Source organism: Sceloporus undulatus, chromosome 5 (assembly GCF_019175285.1).
Source record: "Sceloporus undulatus isolate JIND9_A2432 ecotype Alabama chromosome 5, SceUnd_v1.1, whole genome shotgun sequence".
Taxonomy (NCBI): domain Eukaryota; kingdom Metazoa; phylum Chordata; class Lepidosauria; order Squamata; family Phrynosomatidae; genus Sceloporus; species Sceloporus undulatus.
This window is the reverse complement of record NC_056526.1, coordinates 34199401-34217822: the sequence shown is the minus strand read 5'-3', so window position 1 is coordinate 34217822 and position 18422 is coordinate 34199401. Positions and strand designations below refer to the sequence as shown.

The window sequence follows — 18422 nt, the reverse complement described above, 5'->3', positions numbered from 1 at the left end:
CTGTTGCGCGCGAGAACGCGCAGGGGTGCAGGGATACTAGCAAGGGAGCAGCGGTTGACTCCCCTTGTGTTCTTCCCCTTGGGTCTGGCCAAACTAGGGCTCTCCTTCCCAAACCCCAAGGCACACTCCCCAGAAACAAAGCGTGAGGAATAAATAGAGGCGGTGGCTTGGCTGGCTTTCCTCGGCCTTTGCCTGGTAGGGCAGGGCTACGCTAGCCCAAGTCTAGCTGCTATGGTTTTGGCCTTCCCCGGCTGGCTGGCTGGCTGGCTGGCTGGAGCCTTGCCTCTCCACACATAAACACACACAACAGACACACTCTTCAGCTTTGTGTGATTTTTTTGCTCCCCCTCTGGTCTTTGCGTCTTGGGCAGCCCTCTCTCTCTGTCTGTCTGTGTGTGTGAGGAGTGTTTACACGAAGGCTGTGTGTGTGTGTGTAGGACTTGTCCACAAGAACACTTCTGAGGGCGTTTTGGGGTGGGCAGTGTTTCTGTGTGTGTGCCTCTCTGTGTGTAGAAAATGTGTGTGTAAGACATATCCACACGAAGACTGCTGAGGGCATTTGGGGTGGGCAGTGTGTGGTGTGTCTGTGTGTGTAGAAAGTGTTTATGTGTAAGGCTCGTCCACAAGAAGACTGCTGAGGGCATTTGGGGGAAACAATGTTTCTCTCCCTCTCTCTGTAGAAAGTGTGTGTGTGTGTGTGTGTAAGATTTGTCCAGGCTCCTGGGGGCCTTTGGGAATGGGCAGTGTGCGTTTGTGTGGGTCGCGATTGGGGTACCCTTTCTGAAGGTAGACGGGAGCAAGGAAAAGCCAGAGAAGCAACCAGGGGCGCGCGTGCCCCCCCCCACACATCCCTCCAGGCACACGCGCGAGCGCGCAGCCTCCTCCTCCTCCTCCTCCTCCCCCCTCCCTGTTCTCTCCCTCTTCGCTCTCTCCTCAGAGCCAGCCCTCCTGTCACCAATTGCTAGGAATTTGAATGAAGAGTGGTCCAGCGCTGCTGCCGCTGCTGTCTCCGCCGTCATCGCCTCGTCCTCCTCCTCGTCCTCCTCCTCCTCCTCCTGCAGGATCCCTCGTTGGGATGCAAAACCTGAACTTGGAGAAGCATCTCAGGCAAAGAAGCAGGTATGTCTTTCTCTCCCCCCCCGCCTCCTCCTTAACGCTTTCAACCCTTTTGTGGTTCATCTTCATCCCTCCTAGCAGCCTGCACCATGCTGCTGCTGCTGCTGGGTGTCGATTCCATTACAGATCTGTCGAGCTCGTCCCTTTCTCTGGCGCGTTGCCTTGTCTAGAGGGGCAGAGGAATCAGCTCTCTTCCCTTCTCTTCTCCCTACACCTTCCCCACTGCCCCTTTCTCTCCCCCCCCCATCCTTGGTCGCTGCTGCTTTGATGCCGCCGAGGCTCAAGCCAGGGAAAGGCAAATGATGTGTGTATGTTATGTGAGAGAGAAAAGGTAGAGGAGCCTCCAGGAAGGCGATACAGGTGAGGTGAACGCATGTCAAGGAGGAATGGCTTTGCTTCAATCTGTTCAGGCTTGTCCCTGGTTTTTCGCCCAGTTCATAAGCCTGGTGTGTGTGTGTGTGTGTGTGTGTGTGCAGCTGTGTTTGGCTGGGTTTCTTTTTTCAGGCTTTGCGCGAATATTAGCAGAGAGAGGGAAGGAGGGAGGGCTCAGTGCGCCCCCTCTCCATTTGCAGCCATGGTAGTGATGGTGGAGCATGGTGGTGGCAACAGGAGGGGAGAATTCCAGCCCTGCATCCTCCTCCTTCCTCTGCCTCTGTGTCATCACAGCAAACTTTGGCAGGGGCTCTTTGCAGAGAGATTGAGAGAGAGAGATGGACAGTGTCTGTGCGTGGGCTTTGTGCTTTGGGTGATGGGGAGAAGTCCTGGAGGCGGTTGCTGGATCCTTTTTGGCTGCATGCAGAGAGATGTTTCTTCCTCCCTGCATGAGAACATGTGGATATAGGATATTAAGGCTGATACAACTGTGTATGATTGATAAGATTTGGCCCTTTGTACCCAAGGAGATGTCCCATAGGTACTGCCTGGCATGCCTCTGCAAGTTGTGAGTGGACTGCCCATGCATACATTTTAGAGTTTTATCTGGAGGGGGCTTGTTTCTGTGGAAACAGGTGGGTATATATATTTTCTAATATGGCAGCTCCCTGCTTTGGGGCACAAAGCTCAGAGAGGGGAGCCTTAAAAAATTGGATCGAGGGAAGAAGGCAAACCATTGCATCACACCCTCACCTCAGAGTATGTAGAGAGCAAAGCTGCTGCTCGGTAATATTATAGAACCTTGGTCTAGCCAGAGAGTGGCACAAATCTTAACACTGTTGCAGCCTGATGTGCTCAGGAACTGCTGGGCACACATTCCTAGGTGTCTGGCCACACATGTGTGCTTGCATCCATGTATGCACGCAAATGTGCCGATGCAGGCGTAGTATTAACAGTTCTTCAAATGTGCTGTGGATGCAAGTGAGCGGTATGCCTCACAGATCCCAGTAGATTTGGATGGTACCTGTTATGTACAGGAGCACAGGTTTTATGCTCCATGAAATCTGTTAATAAACCCACGTCCAACCTTTGTAGACAAATAATAATAATAATGCAATTTCTCCACCTAATGGGTTTTAAATTAGGCAGATAGGCTTTGAGCAGAAGGATCATAGTGCAGGATATAAAGGGGATTTATGTGTATAACACTGCCCCCTCCACCACAGCATAATTATGTAGATCAGAGAGGATGGGTTCAGGAGTTGGTAAGCAATGGGGTATGTTAGCCAAAGAATTTGGTATGATGTGTGCTTAGAAAACAGCAGGAGGAGATGGGAACTGGGGTACCCTGGATATTATTCTCCCATTACAGCACCATATTTTGGCATTTGTAGTGGTGAGTGAACAGCCTCCTCCTGGTGGAGCCAGGAAAAGTGCATGTTGATGAGGTTGCTAACATTTTTCAAGCAAAGCCTATTATTTGAACAGCTCCTCCCCGCTTCTCTCCATGCTTTCTCCCCACCACAGTTCACCTAGTGGGAAGGCCAGGTGATGAAACTGCAGGTGGTAGAGGCTGTGATGGTGATATGATAGAAACCAGAGGAAGGAGGGAAGGGGAGAGCAGATCATGGCCATCCTTCCTTACTTTGGCTTGTTCTATGTGCATCCTTAGCATCAGAGACATGGACACTCTCATTTTTTTAGAAGAGCAGAAGTGAGAGCATAAATGGAAAGAATCCACTAATAGCACAGATATTTAGGAAACAATCCCATAGACTCTATGGGTGCTTTGTTGTTTTAACTACTTTTCCTGAGAGTAGTTACTTGAATGTAGGTGACATAAATATGCTGAAATTTGAAATCTATTAACATTTTCATGGTAGTGCACCAGAAAGATTAATGGCTTTGTCACAATGAACACCTCAGGTTTAGTAAATATAGACATGTAAATATTGATAATCCTGGGTATTTTTTAAAAATCAAAATCTCTAAACTCAGCAATTTACTGCCAAATACAGTCATCTAATTGTGAATACTGGTGATAACTATCTGAAAAGTGGGGACATGGATGGATTTATTTTGAGGCATTCGTAAAATTGGTATGCACATGTGAATGTTGATATTGGCAAAAATTTGGACATTTATTAAAAGTTTCCTCCATTAATCTCAATTCTAAACATGTTTCTTTTGGAAGTCAGTCTTCCTGATCTTTCCAGCCCTTGGGATATGCTTTCACATAAGCATCCATAATATTTTAGCTTTAATGGAAATTTCCTGGGGGTGGGAGGGGGAAGCAAGAGAGGACAGTCCTATGCATGTTTGCTCAGATGTATCTTTCATGGAAATGGGTACAGCCCTGGAGTCTAATAGGGCCACTAGAAGCAATTGGATAAGACTGTCTTTAGTGACTAGAATCAAAGACATCAGGAGCAAGCAATAGATATGAGTCTAAAACAGAGAGATCACCAGATGTTTGTTGGATCACAGCCCCTAGAATCCCTCACATTGTCAAAATTGGCTGTTGCTTCAGGTTACCAAAGTCTCACGACATCTGAAGAGCTAAGATGGGGAGCCACTGGTTTAGAAGAAGTTGATCCAAGCATCTGTTCTGTTATGGGCTGTTCAGAATACTCTAAGCACATCTTCTTTCTGTTTCTGATCCCCTACTGGAAAATGGGAACCAATAATGATTGTTATTACAGTATTGATTAAATGAGAAGAAGAACACTTATAATATGGGTGGATGAATAATGAAAGCAGATGGAGCTTAGTAGCAGCCAGCAACCATAATAACAGCATGAAAGAGTTGCCGTACTACTGCCACTGAGTCCGATATTCAGCCAGACATGTTAGTACAAAAATGGTGAGTACCTGGCCCTTTGGGCATTGTTGGACTGCAACTTCATGACTGGGGGTTGTAGTTCAAGGAGAGCTGGTCAGTCTACATTTTTCCATTTCTACTTCAGTATATTATGAATTCATGCTTAAACATGAAAGGCTTGTATGTCCACCAAAACAGAAGTTATGGTAGCCTTTTTGGGGAGAAAGAACTTGCAACTTGTAGATACCTCATAACATGAAGGCAGAAAATACATCTTGCCATTTTTTCCTGATGTGATTTGAAATTTCTATTGAAGCAGAGCTTGTGGGATCTACAACAGCATCTCCCAGACATCATGGCCCAAGTTGTATGTACTTGTAGGTGGTCTTAAAGCTGTAGACCAAATAAGGAATGTTTCCACTATTTGGTAATGCCCATTGGAATCATGGGCAGCATACCCAAGGATGCTTGTGAGGAAAGTTCTATAACCTGATGCATAGATCATAGCTCAGTGATAGAGTCTATACTTTGTATGCAGAAAGTCATAGTTTCACTCCCTGGTATCTCCAGTTAAAAAGATCAAGCAGGTGGTGGTAAAGACCCTTGACTGAGATATGGGAAAGATTAGTCAGAGCTGAAGCCTTTTCTCTTCCTTGCCTCAGTAGGTGACAGAAATATCAGTAGTAAACCAGAGTTGTGTGCCTCTAGTACAGTGGGCCCTTGGTACCAAGACCACTTCAAAATCCACGGATGCTGAAGTCCTATTATATACAATGACATAGTAAAATACAGTATAAAATGGCAAAATCAAGGTTTGCTTTTTGGAATGTATATTTCTGGGGATATTTTCAAGCTGTGGGTGGTTAAATCCATGGATAAAAAATCTGTGGATATGGAAGGCCAACCGAACAGTCTTCTCCATCCTCGTCCCTGCCCCCAATGTCAAAGACCAGAACTCACATTACCCCAGCCCATTAGCTTTGTGGGCTGGGGCTGACAGAAGTTCTAGTTCAAAATATGTGGAGACCACCAGTTTGGCAAAGGCTCTTCTGTGGATTTTTTTTTAACAGAAAATGCACATATCTTCCCAGCTGATAAGAATTTTGATATCTCTAAAGATACATATATTGAGAAATAAGGTGCAAAAAAAGGCCAATGCAATCTTAGGCTGCATCAATAAAAGTATAGTGCCTAGATCAAGAGAAGCAATAGTGCCACTGTATTCTGCTCTGGTCAGGCCCCACCTGGAATATTGTGTCCAGTTCTGGGCGCCACAATTCAAAAAGGACATTGAGAAACTGGAGCGTGTCCAGAGGAGGGTGAGTAAAATGGTGAAAGGTCTGGAAACCTTGCCCTATGAGGAACGACTCAGGGAGCTGGGGATGTTTAGCCTGGAGAAGAGAAGGTTAAGAGGTGATATGATAGCCCTGTTTAAATATTTGAAAGGATATCATATTGAGGATGGAGCAAGCTTGTTTTCTGCTGCTCCAGAGAACAGGACCCGGAACAATGGATGCAAGCTACAGGAAAAGAGATTCCACCTGAACATTAGGAGGAACTTCCTGACAGTAAGGGCTGTTCGACAGTGGAACAAACTCCCCCGGAGTGTAGTGGAGTCTCCTTCCTTGGAGGTCTTTAAGCAGAGGCTGGATGGCCATCTGTTGGGGATGCTTTGATTTGGTTTTCCTGCATGGCAGGGGGTTGGACTGGATGGCCCGTGTGGTCTCTTCCAACTCTATGATTCTATGATTTGCATTGTAGAAATAATGCAGTTTGACACCACTTTAAGTGCTGTAGTTCCATTCTGTGGAATCCTGGGATTTGTAGTTTTACAAGGTCTTTAGGTCTTCTTTGCAAAGAGTGCAAATGCCAGGATTCTGTAGGATGGAGCCATGATAGTTAAAGTGGTGTCAAACAACATTATTTATACCATGTAGATGCAATCTTAGTTAGCTATAAGGATAACTATATAGATAAAATATGGTAAAGTATGTAGTTCATTATGATTGTCTCCTGCTTTACTTCTGGGAACAGGGAATCATTTTATCATTACAGCATGTTCATTATGTAGGTTAGCTGAAAGACAGAGACTTGCCCAAGGCCACCCAGAAAGCTTCTCAGCAAAGCAAAGATTTGAATTCAATTCCAATTTGGGGGTTTCATTTGCCTCTTATTTGTCTTTAAGACTTAAAAGCCCTGAAGGATTGTATTTGCTGGTGGTATTCAAGCTTTCTCCCTCAAGCCATGGCAGTTAAAGTGGAATTATTGCATATGAATGGTATAATGTGAAAGGATTCTTAAATCAAATAATATTCTTGCATTTGGAGGGCAGGTGTGACACCAGAACAATCCTTTAGTACATTGCTGGGCCCACAGTTTCTAGGAGGGTCCACCACTCACATCTGCCAAGGCCCGTCTATGTCTGGCTCTGAGAGCCACCATTTAAAATACTCACAATGACCCTTAAAATTAGCAACATTCTGGGGCTGTGTGCTAAATTAAAATTGCCTCCAGTGAACTGGGCTCTAGGAGGAAGTTGTTAAACTTCACATTCCAGGACATTGTGTAAAATGGCTGCTGTAAGTAAAGGTCTGGGAGCCACTCTTTTGATTTCTCATAATTCTCAGAATAATGTTAAATGGGCACATTGTAGGAAATTAAAATGGTGCCATCATCAGACTCTGCTGCTGTCACCCTGCAAACTTGCCAGGGGCCAACAGAAAGAGTTTTGTGAGGGTCACCTCAAACCTGAAGCCAGGCAATGGTCAGACCTGTTTTGGGGCCTCATTCCTGTCCCCATGTTGTTGAGAGGATAAGCAAGAACATCTTCCTCAATCTCATGTCTTTCTTGTCTGTTGGATTATACTTCCATCATCCCCAAATCACCATGGGCCCCTGGTAACTGGGGACATGGGGAGTTGTAGTCTGACACATCTGGAATGTTCCAAGATATGAAAAAGTCGACCTATACACACATAATATTCTATTATGGCTGAACTCTTTGGCTGAGGATCAAGAATGCCTTTCAGGAACGTTTATCCCCAATAACAGATCTATTGTTATTGTTAAAGATTCCCTGATAAATGTTTCACAGAGAGAGAGAAAGAGAGAGAGAGGGAGGGAGGGAGAATTCGAATGAAAAACAATATTTTTATGGTTCTCTACCTCCAGTGGAAAGAAGTCTTGAGACATGCAAATATTGCCAGAGAGTAGATAGAAATTATATGCTATATATCAAGTGGAGGTATCTGACTACAGTATAAGCTGAAGTGCAAAAGATAAAATACTATCTTTTTTGACTCACAGCATCCAGTGAAGTAGCTGTTTTAGATTCTGTTGCAGTGAAAACAACACACACCACACAGCCACGTTTACCAGCATCCATCCATCCTTTAGGGTGAGCACAAACAGTTATGCCTGCTGGAATTTTGTAAGTTCATTGGCACCATTTTCCTTTGCCTTGATCTTTACATTCTTTGTTACATCTCCTTAGGTTTTACCCTTGACCTATCTACAAGTCATATCAAAATCAATCATTTTGGCTCCAAAACCTGCCCTCGGCTTATACCTGGGGTCAAATTACAGTTGGCCCTCCATTTTTGTGGAGGATCTGTTCCGGGCCCCCCATGAAAACAGAGCCTCGCACATATTCAAGCCCCATAGGCTTGAATAGGGCACATTCCTGTGCTCGTGCGCAGGCCCGCACCCTATTAAAAATAGTGGACGTCAGCCCTCTGTGGATTCTCAAGGTCATGGATCTGAGATCCGTGAGTTAGGAGGGGTGACTGTATCGTTGAATATCTATAACACACTAGCTTTTGAAACTTATCATTAGGCAAAGATGGTAGGGAAAAAATCATGCAGGGGAAACAAAACTGATGTTGTTGAAGTCATGCATCTGCATCTATTGATTTTGGTTGTTACAATAAGAATAGGTTCATGCAGGCAGAAAGTTCAATTCCCCTAGCACGCCACCAAAAGGTGGAGGAAGAACAGGAACAACACATGAATTGTTGCTAGGAATCAAGCATTATTATACTAAGGATTGGAATGTTTTGTTCTGCAATCATTAGGTTTAAACACAAAAATTAATAAGCAACTTATTGGAATATATTTATATTTATATATATACGAGGACATTGGTGGGGCATCCCAGTTATAGAACACCCTCCCCTTGGAGGCCTGATTGGCACCAATGTTGCTGCTGCCTAGATGACAAGTAAAAACATACTTGTTCTTGAAAACTTTTAGGGCCTAACTGGTTTTACAAAATCCCTCCCATGATCATGGTTTTAAACTCTTTTAACTTGTATTTTAATTTAATTGTTTAAAGCTTTTTTAGCCTTTAAAATATTTTAATTATTTATACTGCTTTAAATCTGTTAGGTTTTTTTTTAATGTGACAAGTTCTTCGGATAAAGGGTGGGATATAAATATTTTGATCAGCAAGTAATAAAATACATTTGAAAAAAATCTGTGAACTCAATCTAAGTTCAGTAAGTGGTATTTAAATAAGCTTGACTTGACTTGGTGTGCTTCTGTAGAGAAGACATTGAATTTATATCTGGCCCCCACCCCAAAAAAAGCAAAGTTCAGACTTCTCCCCTTAGCATGGGCCAACTTTCAGATGCCCTTCTCCTCTGTCAATCAAGCTGGAATGCAAGCAATCTACCATGCATGGTAATTGTGAAGCTAAGCAAGGTAAAGATCATGTAGCAGTTGGTACATTAAAATTCCTCCACAAATGAATGATGATCCTAATGGGTAGGAGGTTAGGCTTCAAGAAATACTTCTGTCCTTATTTTCTCAGTGGAGAACTAAACTGGTGAGAATGTTTTCACGAAAACTTTCCCTCCCTTTTCTAAAGAATGCAAGGTTGATAAATTAGTGTTCACAAAGATGGTTGTCAATTTTCTTTCAGCCTGTTTCTACAGCCATCTCATCCCCATTGTAATTGCAGAGCTTGTGAAAGATTATTTTTCAACTACACCTTCCAGAAATCTCAACTTTCATGGGATAAATTCATTACTTGGCAAATTCATGCCTCGTGACCATCCTGGCTGTGGAATTGTGGGGGCTGGAGTATAAAATAATAATATTATTATTAATAATCCTTTATTTATAAAGCGCTGTAAATGTACACAGCGCTTTATAAATAATAATAATAATAATAATATTTTTATCCCGCCTCTTCCAAGGATCAAGGCTGTGTACAATAGTTGACATACTACATAATAAAATGCATCCCATTACCCTCCTGTGAAATTTTGCAATTGCATTAGCCTGCATTATGGTCACTGATTTAGGATTCACCAGTGAGTACACTATTTGGTCCATCAACCAAATTCTCCACAACCAATGCTCGCCATTGTGTGCCATCACTCAAATCTTTGCTGAGTTCAGTGTGTACAATGCATTGGTAGACTAAACCTTTGCCTCACCATAGGCTTTGTGATGCTTAGCTGTTTCCCCCACTCTTTCTCCTTCTACCCTACCAAAGGCAGAGCTGGTTGTGTGAAAAGGTCATAATTTGGCTGTCAACAGCATAACATAAATAATGAATTTGCCAGCATGAACATCTGAGATGAAGGATGGCCTTAGAGTTAATATAGGCTGCCTCCCTTGTTACAGTCAAATGAGGGGTTGTCCCATTCAGGGTTCTGTTAACAACAGAGAACAGAAGGAGTGCAGAAGGATCTTTCTTTTAATGGCCCTGTGGCACACTAAAATGCAGAGTGGCCCTTGAGGACAGGTTACTGATGGGATAAGAAACTTTCAAATCTGGAGAGCAGATAAATTTTCTGACAACTTCAGCTTTAGATTAACTGCTAACTGTTAAACAAGCAAACTACCAGTGATGAAGAGAGACAGATGACAGGCTATCTCTTTTATTGTAGAACAGTTTTAGGGATTAGGAGAGAGCTGTGTTCATTTTAGGACACAAAGATTGCAGATCCGAAATTAAATTCCTTAGTGCTTCTTCCTTCATTTCACCAGCTCTCACCAAAGATTCTCCCATAACCTTCTAACAACAGCCACTAAAGGGACCTTCAGGAAAATCACGGAAATCAAACCCACCCTGCTCTTCCTTCTAGCTCCAGAGGAGTGGATTATTAAAAACATAAACACAGATTACACTGCCTGCATCATCTCCCCACATACCTACTTCTCTGTCAAGCACAAAAGTGACCCAAGGTATCCTGATGCTCAAAGCAGGAAGCAAAGCATTTCCCTAATAACTACTTGCCCATGTTGTGGCAGAATTGCAACTAGCCAACTGCCATACAGGAAAAATACCCTCCTAGTATAGGAAGAAGAGTCAGTAGTGGTAGATGTCTCTCTGCACCCTCCCATGTTCTTATAAAAAATGGAGGAGAGCGAGCGAACACTTGGTGCTGTTATTGTGAGTACAGTAGTAGAAACACCCACACATAATGCTGGGTGGGGAGAGGAAAGAAGAGGCAGCTGTATGTCCTCTGCAGAAGAGCAAACATCTTTTAGGGCTTCCCTCCCATAGTGCCTTGGCTATGAGAACTCCTTGGAACTAGACACCCAAGATACAGCTCTAGGTGGAGCTGGTCTCTGGAGAGGGACATGCAGCATGCTACTGCCTCCTCCTCAGCCTGCTTCCAATGCACCCACTACTACCTTCAGAATCGCCACCACCACCACCACCACCATCATCATCTCCTCCTCCATCATGTGCAGCGAGGGTGTGGGTGAGGAAGTGGTTGATGGTGACAGCCAGCCAGCCAGGCAGCCATCATGGGCATGTAGGGGTTCTGTTGCTGCCACAGCAGCTACCACTGTGCATAGCTTCTTTTCTTCATGAATGAGTCAGCTCTTGAAAACAGCCTGCAGTGGCATCTTTGAGAAATGCGTTAATCTGTTTCAGATTGCCCAGAAATCTATCAGGAGATCACTAGAACCTGATCTGCCTTCTGCACATCTCTGCACTAGAGTGCATCTGCTTTGCATATTGGAAGAAGGAAGCATGAAAGTTAGACCTTGATGGCCAGTTTGAGAGAGAGAGAGAGAGAGAGAGAGAGAATATTGCTATGAAGTCCCACCAAAATGTTGTTGGGGGCATTGGGAATGTGTTTCACAGTGAAGAATGTAAGAGCACCTCTTTGCTGAGCCTCCTGGCAATTAGAATCATGGAATCATAGAGTTGGAAGGAAGAGATCACAAGGGCCATCCAGTCCAACCCCCTGCCATGCAGGAAATCTAAATCAAAGCATCCCCGACAGATGGCCTTCCAGCCTCTGTTTGAAGACCCCTAAGGAAAGAGACTCCACCTCACTCCAAGGGAGTTTGTTCCACTGTTGAACAGCCTTTACTGTCAGGAATTCCTCCTAATGTTGAGGTGGAATCTCTTTTCCTGCAGTTTGCATCCACTGTTCCACGTTCTAGTCTCTGGAGCAGCAGAAAACAAGCTTGCTCCCTCCTCCATATGACATCCCTTCAAATATTTAAACAGGGTTATCATATCATTATTATGTGTTTCTGTTCTGACAAGCTTTCGAGAGAACTTGGAGGCCAGTGTGCAACTTTATTGCTGCTGCCCTGCATTGCTATCAGGAGTTGTTTTGGATGACTGATGTTGTGGTGGCTATATTTGGTTTTGTTTGTTTGTCCTGAAAACTGCTCTGTATTCTTTAAAAATATAAAATATTTAAATGAATACATTGGAGTTGGAGACTCAGGAGGATTGTTATGAATTCCTAGTTCTTTTGCATGCATTCTTTGTGCTTCCAGAGTATAACTAGCTATTTACTGTCAGTGTGCCCACCACGTCTGTCTGTAAAATTGGGAATAATCATTCTTCTCCATCACAGGCATCTTTCCCCATGCAAAGATGCCTTAATGTTTTCACTGTGCAGCATGTACTATGCAGATGAGGGCTACCTTGAGCACTGAAGTAGCACATACAGATAAGTGGATTTTCCATTGCTGATGTCAGCACTCTGTGGCATTTTCATGTTTCTGGATATCATGAGTCACATATGCTACTGCTCAGAAGACTAGGATTGCTGAGCTGCTTGTCTTATAATGACTCAGACCATTAATTCATCAATTACTCTAATATCTCCTCTGATTGACAACAGCTTTTCAAGTTTCAAGCCAAGTTCTTACCTTGGAGATACCAGATATTAAATTCAAGAATGTGCACAGTGCTTCTTTACCATTCAGCTGTGAATCCTTTCATAAAAACATGTCAGTATGTTTTTTAAAGGAAAAATACTAGACAAGGTGTAGGATCACTAACCTCTGGGATAGAGCTTGGAAAGTTGCTTTACAGTTTTCATGTAACGTTACAGCAGTGTTTCCCTCAAAGAGTTGAGGAAGCCTGAGAATCTTCCGAAAGCAAAACAAGACCATTTGGTTTGTGAGAAAATCAGCTCAGGTGGTAGGGTAACATTATATTTCTTGTGCTTTCTTTGATTCTGTTTTGCCAGGGTTTTTTTGAGGTTTTTCCTTTCTTTCCCAGTCCCAAGCCATGGGGCTGGAACATGTGTATTTCTAAATATATAAGGAACCAAGACTCACCTAGACATCTGGTCACCAGGCAGGTGGCTAATTGCACCCATAGTCTCCAGTGAGAGATGTCAGATCTCCAAAATCAGATGTTGCCTCTCATTTGCAGTTGCACTGTAGGTGGGTTGTAAGTTGTGTTTTTCAGGGCACACAGGAAAACATGGGCAAAGGAGATGGCATGAGTAAATAGACTTCTGAGTGAAAAAGAAAATGGAATGGCAGTGAAAGAAGTAAGAAATTTATTGATTTCAGAACAAAACCACTAATGACCAAATCAGCACCGATAGTAAGATGACTTAATTTTATAATGCATTCTGTACAGACTGTTACACTTTCTGTGGTGGCTGGTGGGGAAGTGAATCTGGTTTGGATTGTAGTCTAAACTTTATATGAACTAGTCAAGGTATGGGGAAGGGATTTAGCACCTTGGATAGCAACTACATAGTTTGAATTAAAACATAGAGTGGATTCACTGGCGTACTAATGTGGAACTAACAGTCACTACTGATTTTTTTAAATTTTTTTTCTGATTGTCTGTATATTGGGGGCACACCCAGGGAAAAAGAATGAGGATTTTTCAGCATGGGTATAATAAGGGTTTATTTTTTTCCTGACACACATGGACAGTTATAGGGCTACAAGTAAGGTAAAGATGGGCTGGTAAGGTAAAGGTATTCTGTTGCTGGAGAAGACTTCCAGAGATACCATGGATTGCTTAAAATACAAATGAATGGGTCTAAGAGTAAACTACTCTTGGACTTTCACTAGAACCCAAAATAACTAAGTTGAGGCTGTTGTACTTTGAAGATATAATAAAATGATATGACTCTCTGGACAAAAACTGATGACGCTTAGTAAAGAGGAAAGCAATAGGAAAAGAGGGAGACCACATTACAGATTTATAGACTTAACAGGAAAGCTGTGAGTCTGAATTTGCAAGACCTGAGCAGGGTATCTATTGACCAGGAATCTTGGAAGTCTCTCATTCACCGGGTTGCCATAAGCTGAAGTTGATTTGACAGCAAATAACAAGAATTAGATTCAGGAGCTAAAGCCTGGAAAATGTACTTTTGGAGGGGCTAAAATTTCCAAAAGACTCAAATTCTGGGTGTTGTAGATAAGAACTAGCATTTCTCTGTCTGATGGTCAGTATGTTATCTTTTTGCCTTTCCTTAGATAAATTACATCATGCTTGTTATTTCATTGGGGCAATCAAGTGTCACAACTGTTTCAGCAATGTAAAGGAAAAAGGTAAAGGTATTCCCCATTGACAAGATTGTCAAGTCATGTCCAACTGTAGGGGGTGGTGCTAATCTCCGTTAACTAAGCCGAAGAGCCAGCGTTATCAGAGACTACTCTGTGATCATGTGGCCAGCATGATGGTACAGAAAACTGTTTACCTTCCCACCAGAGTAGTACCTATCTACTTGCATTTAGATGCTTTCAGACTGCTAGGTTGGCAGAAGCTGGGACTAGTGATGGGAGCTCACCCCATCATGTGACACCTGGGCCTTCAACTGCCAACCTGCCGATCTTGCAAACAACAGAGTCAGTGTCTTAACCACTTGAGCCACTGCATCACATTCAGCAATGTGCTCCTCTATTAATGGTGGCTCCTACTATTAAAATTACTTTTTATTGCTATATAGCAGTGGTGAACATCTGTGACCTTTTCATGTTTATTTTTATTATACAGTTTTTCTCAGACCTAGCAAAAATAGCCAATGGTTAGGGATTATGACAGCTGCATTCCCAAAAAATTTGGAGTGCCACACTTGCTCACTCATGTTATACAATGTCATCCCTGCACATCATGCTTTACAAAGTAAAATTTGGGGAACTGCTGGGAAGACTGACCATGTCTTCAAGCAGGGTGAGGTGTCTGCTTCAGGCAGCAGATTTTGAATGTCATGAGAGGATGGCAAATTAAGACCCATTAACTGAGCAATTGTTGTATTTTATACTTCCAGAGATAGGGAAAGGTGCTTATGTGATTTTTTTTGCCTCATGTACCAAACTAATTTGGCTGGCTTTGAGTATTATGCAAAGTATTACCTTGACTTGGTTGAGTGAGTGGGGACTGCCATTTCTTGCTCTTGCTTTAGGCAGCAAAATGTCTTGAGTCAGACGTGTTGTTAGGAAATTCTTTAATGAAAGAAGCTGCAGAAAAGGTTATGTCATACAGACACATGAAAAAGTAAAAGGAAAGAAAGAAAAAAGAAAGAAAGAGAGCTGAACATTGAGTGGATTTTGTGCCATTTTTAATGAGTAAAGAAAATGAAAAAATACATGAAAAAGGTGGTTGACGGCTGGTGGGTTGCATGGAATGTTGTATTACAAAATTCATTGGGGTGTATTCACACTGTACAGTTAATGATAGTTTCATGTCAATTTAATTGCCATAGCTCCATCTTGTGGAATCTTAGGATTTGTGGTTTGGTGAGGTAGTGCATTCTCTTGAACTAAAGCGTAGAATGCTTCAGCAGGGAATTCTAAGTATCTCATGAAACTACACATCCCAGGATTTCATACTACTTGGGCATGTCAGTTAAATTGGTATCATAATGATGTGATTGTGTGATGTGGAAACATTGCTTGTATCTAAAGTCTCATGCTCACCACTTTTTAAATAAAAAAATAGAACTTGTCCTTGGCATTCATAATACATATCATGTAAACATAGTATCACTGGCCAGGGCCAGCCTATCCATTGGGAAAATGGTCCATTTGTTCTCATTATTAGAATTGTTTTAAGAATATTTTTCCATAGAAAACCTGTAGCTAAAATGACATAGAGCAGTATAAAAAAATATTAATATAGTTGGGGGAAACATAGTAAAGCACTACAGAGATAAATGATAAAGCTACACAGTGGAGGCAATAAATCAACATTCAGATCAACTAACCATTGTGAAATTTTACATGCACACAAACACAAACAAAATACAGTATGGATATATTGGTCCTGTAAGCATTGTCAATGCTGTGAAATGTCCTAGACATTTTCCCAGTTCTATGAAATGGTAGGCTGAGATCTGTCAAAAGGATCATTCTGGGATTTTTATGAGGCAGGACAATAAGTGTGTAGGGTGGGAGGTAAGTCTAGAAAGTCCAAAGGATATTTTTTTCAAAGCTCTACTTCATTTTATCCAGCTTCTTTCTGGCTTGAGAAGGGAAAGTGTTAGGGAATGTGGGTGACAAACCACAGACAGTCAAGGGGTGCCCTCTGGTTGGGCTATGATAAAGCTTTGCAAGAGAACTGAATGTGGTATGATACAATGCATCAGCATAATTTCCAATGTTAAAAAATAAGATACCCCCCATCAAGTTCTGTTCCCCAGTGTCAAATGCATGTAATGAGGTATCTCTATATGACAATATCCATAGAAATTCTGTCAGGTGCCTGGAGGTAATGATTCCTCTCTATACTGCTCTAGTGAGACCAGGCTTAGAAATCGCCTCTGATTCTGGGTGTCCTTGTAGTACAGAGATGTTGACAAATTGGAGGGAATTCAGAAAAGAGTAACAGGAATGATTAAGGGGCTGGAGAGATTGATTTATGAGGGAAGATTAAAAGGACTAAATATGTATAGTTTGTTTAAACAATGACACGACAGACAACAGCCTACAAGTATTTGGAAGCTGTAAACAGCAAGGAGGGGGAGATGAGCAAGTGTTATTTCTAGGGTTGCTTGATGGCCTGTATTTCTGAAGAACAAGTCTATACCAAGATTTCAGCTGGCATTTCATGGGGGACCTTTCCAAACTCCATGGGATCCCAAGGCTGTGGAATGTGTGGGATGGTGATGAAACAAGTGTTGGGTTTGTGTAGAAGGAGAACCATATGTGACCTAAGGAAGTCTTTCAGTTGTACAAATATTGAACCAGAATCACAATCCCTTTAGTGGACATGCTTTCTGGCGATTTTGGGAATTGTAGTCCCATTGTTAAGTTTTCCGGGCTCAGTAATTCTCTAAACATTTTTACATTTGCATAGCAAATTTTCATGCCTCTGGGTCTGTGTTTCCAGTGCTTTCAACTGAACATTCACACAAATTAAAGTGGTCATGTGTCCTGTTTTTCAGAGGCCAGTCCTCTCTTGGAAGGTATCCAAGTGTAGTACTGTATTAGAACCATATTAAAAGGGGACAACAGACAGTGGCCTCTCTATGTCTCTCTCTTTTGGAAAAGGGGATTGTATTCCTCCTTCTCCTCCTCCTCCTCCTCTTTTTTCAGTGTGTGTGTGTCCACCCCAAGACAGACAGATGAAAGAAAAATCTAAAAAAGTACTGTGATGTTTTCTTGAGATGGTTATTAGAGACGATAATCTGAGAAATGTCTTTGCATCACTGTTAGCAACACAAGTGTTGCCGTGTGTATATTATATATAAGTGTCCCTGAAGAATAGGGCATGTTTAAAATGGTTACACATTGGTTACTCATTGAGGGTATGTGGGTGGAGGTTGTGCCTTGGATTGTTCCCCCACTCCTTCTGCATCCTGATGAAAGACAGGTATATGTTTTACTGTGCTGGTAATTGGAAACCAGACACGTGGTTAGCACTAACTTCACTAATTCCACAGTGACCTACATCTTTTGTATGTACAGGGGTAGGTCAATCTTGATTGAATGTTCTGTTTGAACTGAAAAGATGAGATCTATATTGGAGGACTCTTTCTGAGTTTCACTCTGGTAGCTGGCGGTGGTGGAAATTATAGTATAACTCTGTTGGAATCACTGTTTGGGTAACACTGTTATACCTAACATATCTGTCATAAGTAAGGTGTCTGGTAAGAGCTGTTAGACTCAAGTTACTGAGAGCAGCAAGCTCTGGTAGAATCCTCATAAGTTGGGTTGCAATTCCCCTAATGAAATCCACAGTCCCAGATTTAGCTCAGTCAACTCTAGTTCTAAAATGGGGATTTTGTGGGGTCATCATGAAAGGTAAGATGGGAAGTCTCATTCTGCATCCCCTCCCCCCAATAATCTAAGTACTGCTCTGAACTCCAAAAACAAATGAATTCATTTATCCAGGGCAGCAATTTTAACCTTTTCTTTACCACAGACCATCTTTAAATATTTTCTGTTGCTGTGGACCACCAAGACTTAATTTAAGATTTAAAACTCTAAAGTGCATCAAATATTTATTTAAAGTTGCACATCAAGGGTCTTCAGATTTGGAGAGAAGGGAGAAATAAATACACACACTCCTATTATACTATTTTTTTGGCGTGATTCAATACAAATTTGAAATAATAATAATAATAATAATAATAATAATAATAGCTGAACACTGAGCCATTACCTAATATTACTTGTTAATTTTAATGAATGAATGAGTGAATGAAAAGGCTGGTGCTGCATTTCACTTACAAATCTTGTTATATTGAGCTTAATAGCTGAAACTTGTATTCTGAGTTCTCATCACATATTTCAAATGGTTTTTATGGTTATTTTTAAGACAAATGAATGATTTTTCACACAAGTATGTCATTATAGAAGGCATCAATACTTTCATAGCCCTCTTCAGTAGTTTCAGAAAATCTGCTTGTAAGTGAGCCCAGAACGGTTTGAG

The 18422-nt window shown here is 42.1% G+C and overlaps 1 long non-coding RNA gene across 1 annotated transcript in view; it reads left to right on the top strand.

Annotated features, from left to right (window-relative positions):
- Window positions 1–445: 445 nt before the first annotated feature.
- LOC121931870 overlaps window positions 446–18422 on the top strand; it is a 147497-nt gene continuing 129520 nt past the window's right edge. The window contains exon 1 of the long non-coding RNA XR_006104221.1: window positions 446–1119. This is a non-coding gene — a long non-coding RNA (uncharacterized LOC121931870). The remainder of the gene's footprint in view (window positions 1120–18422) is intronic.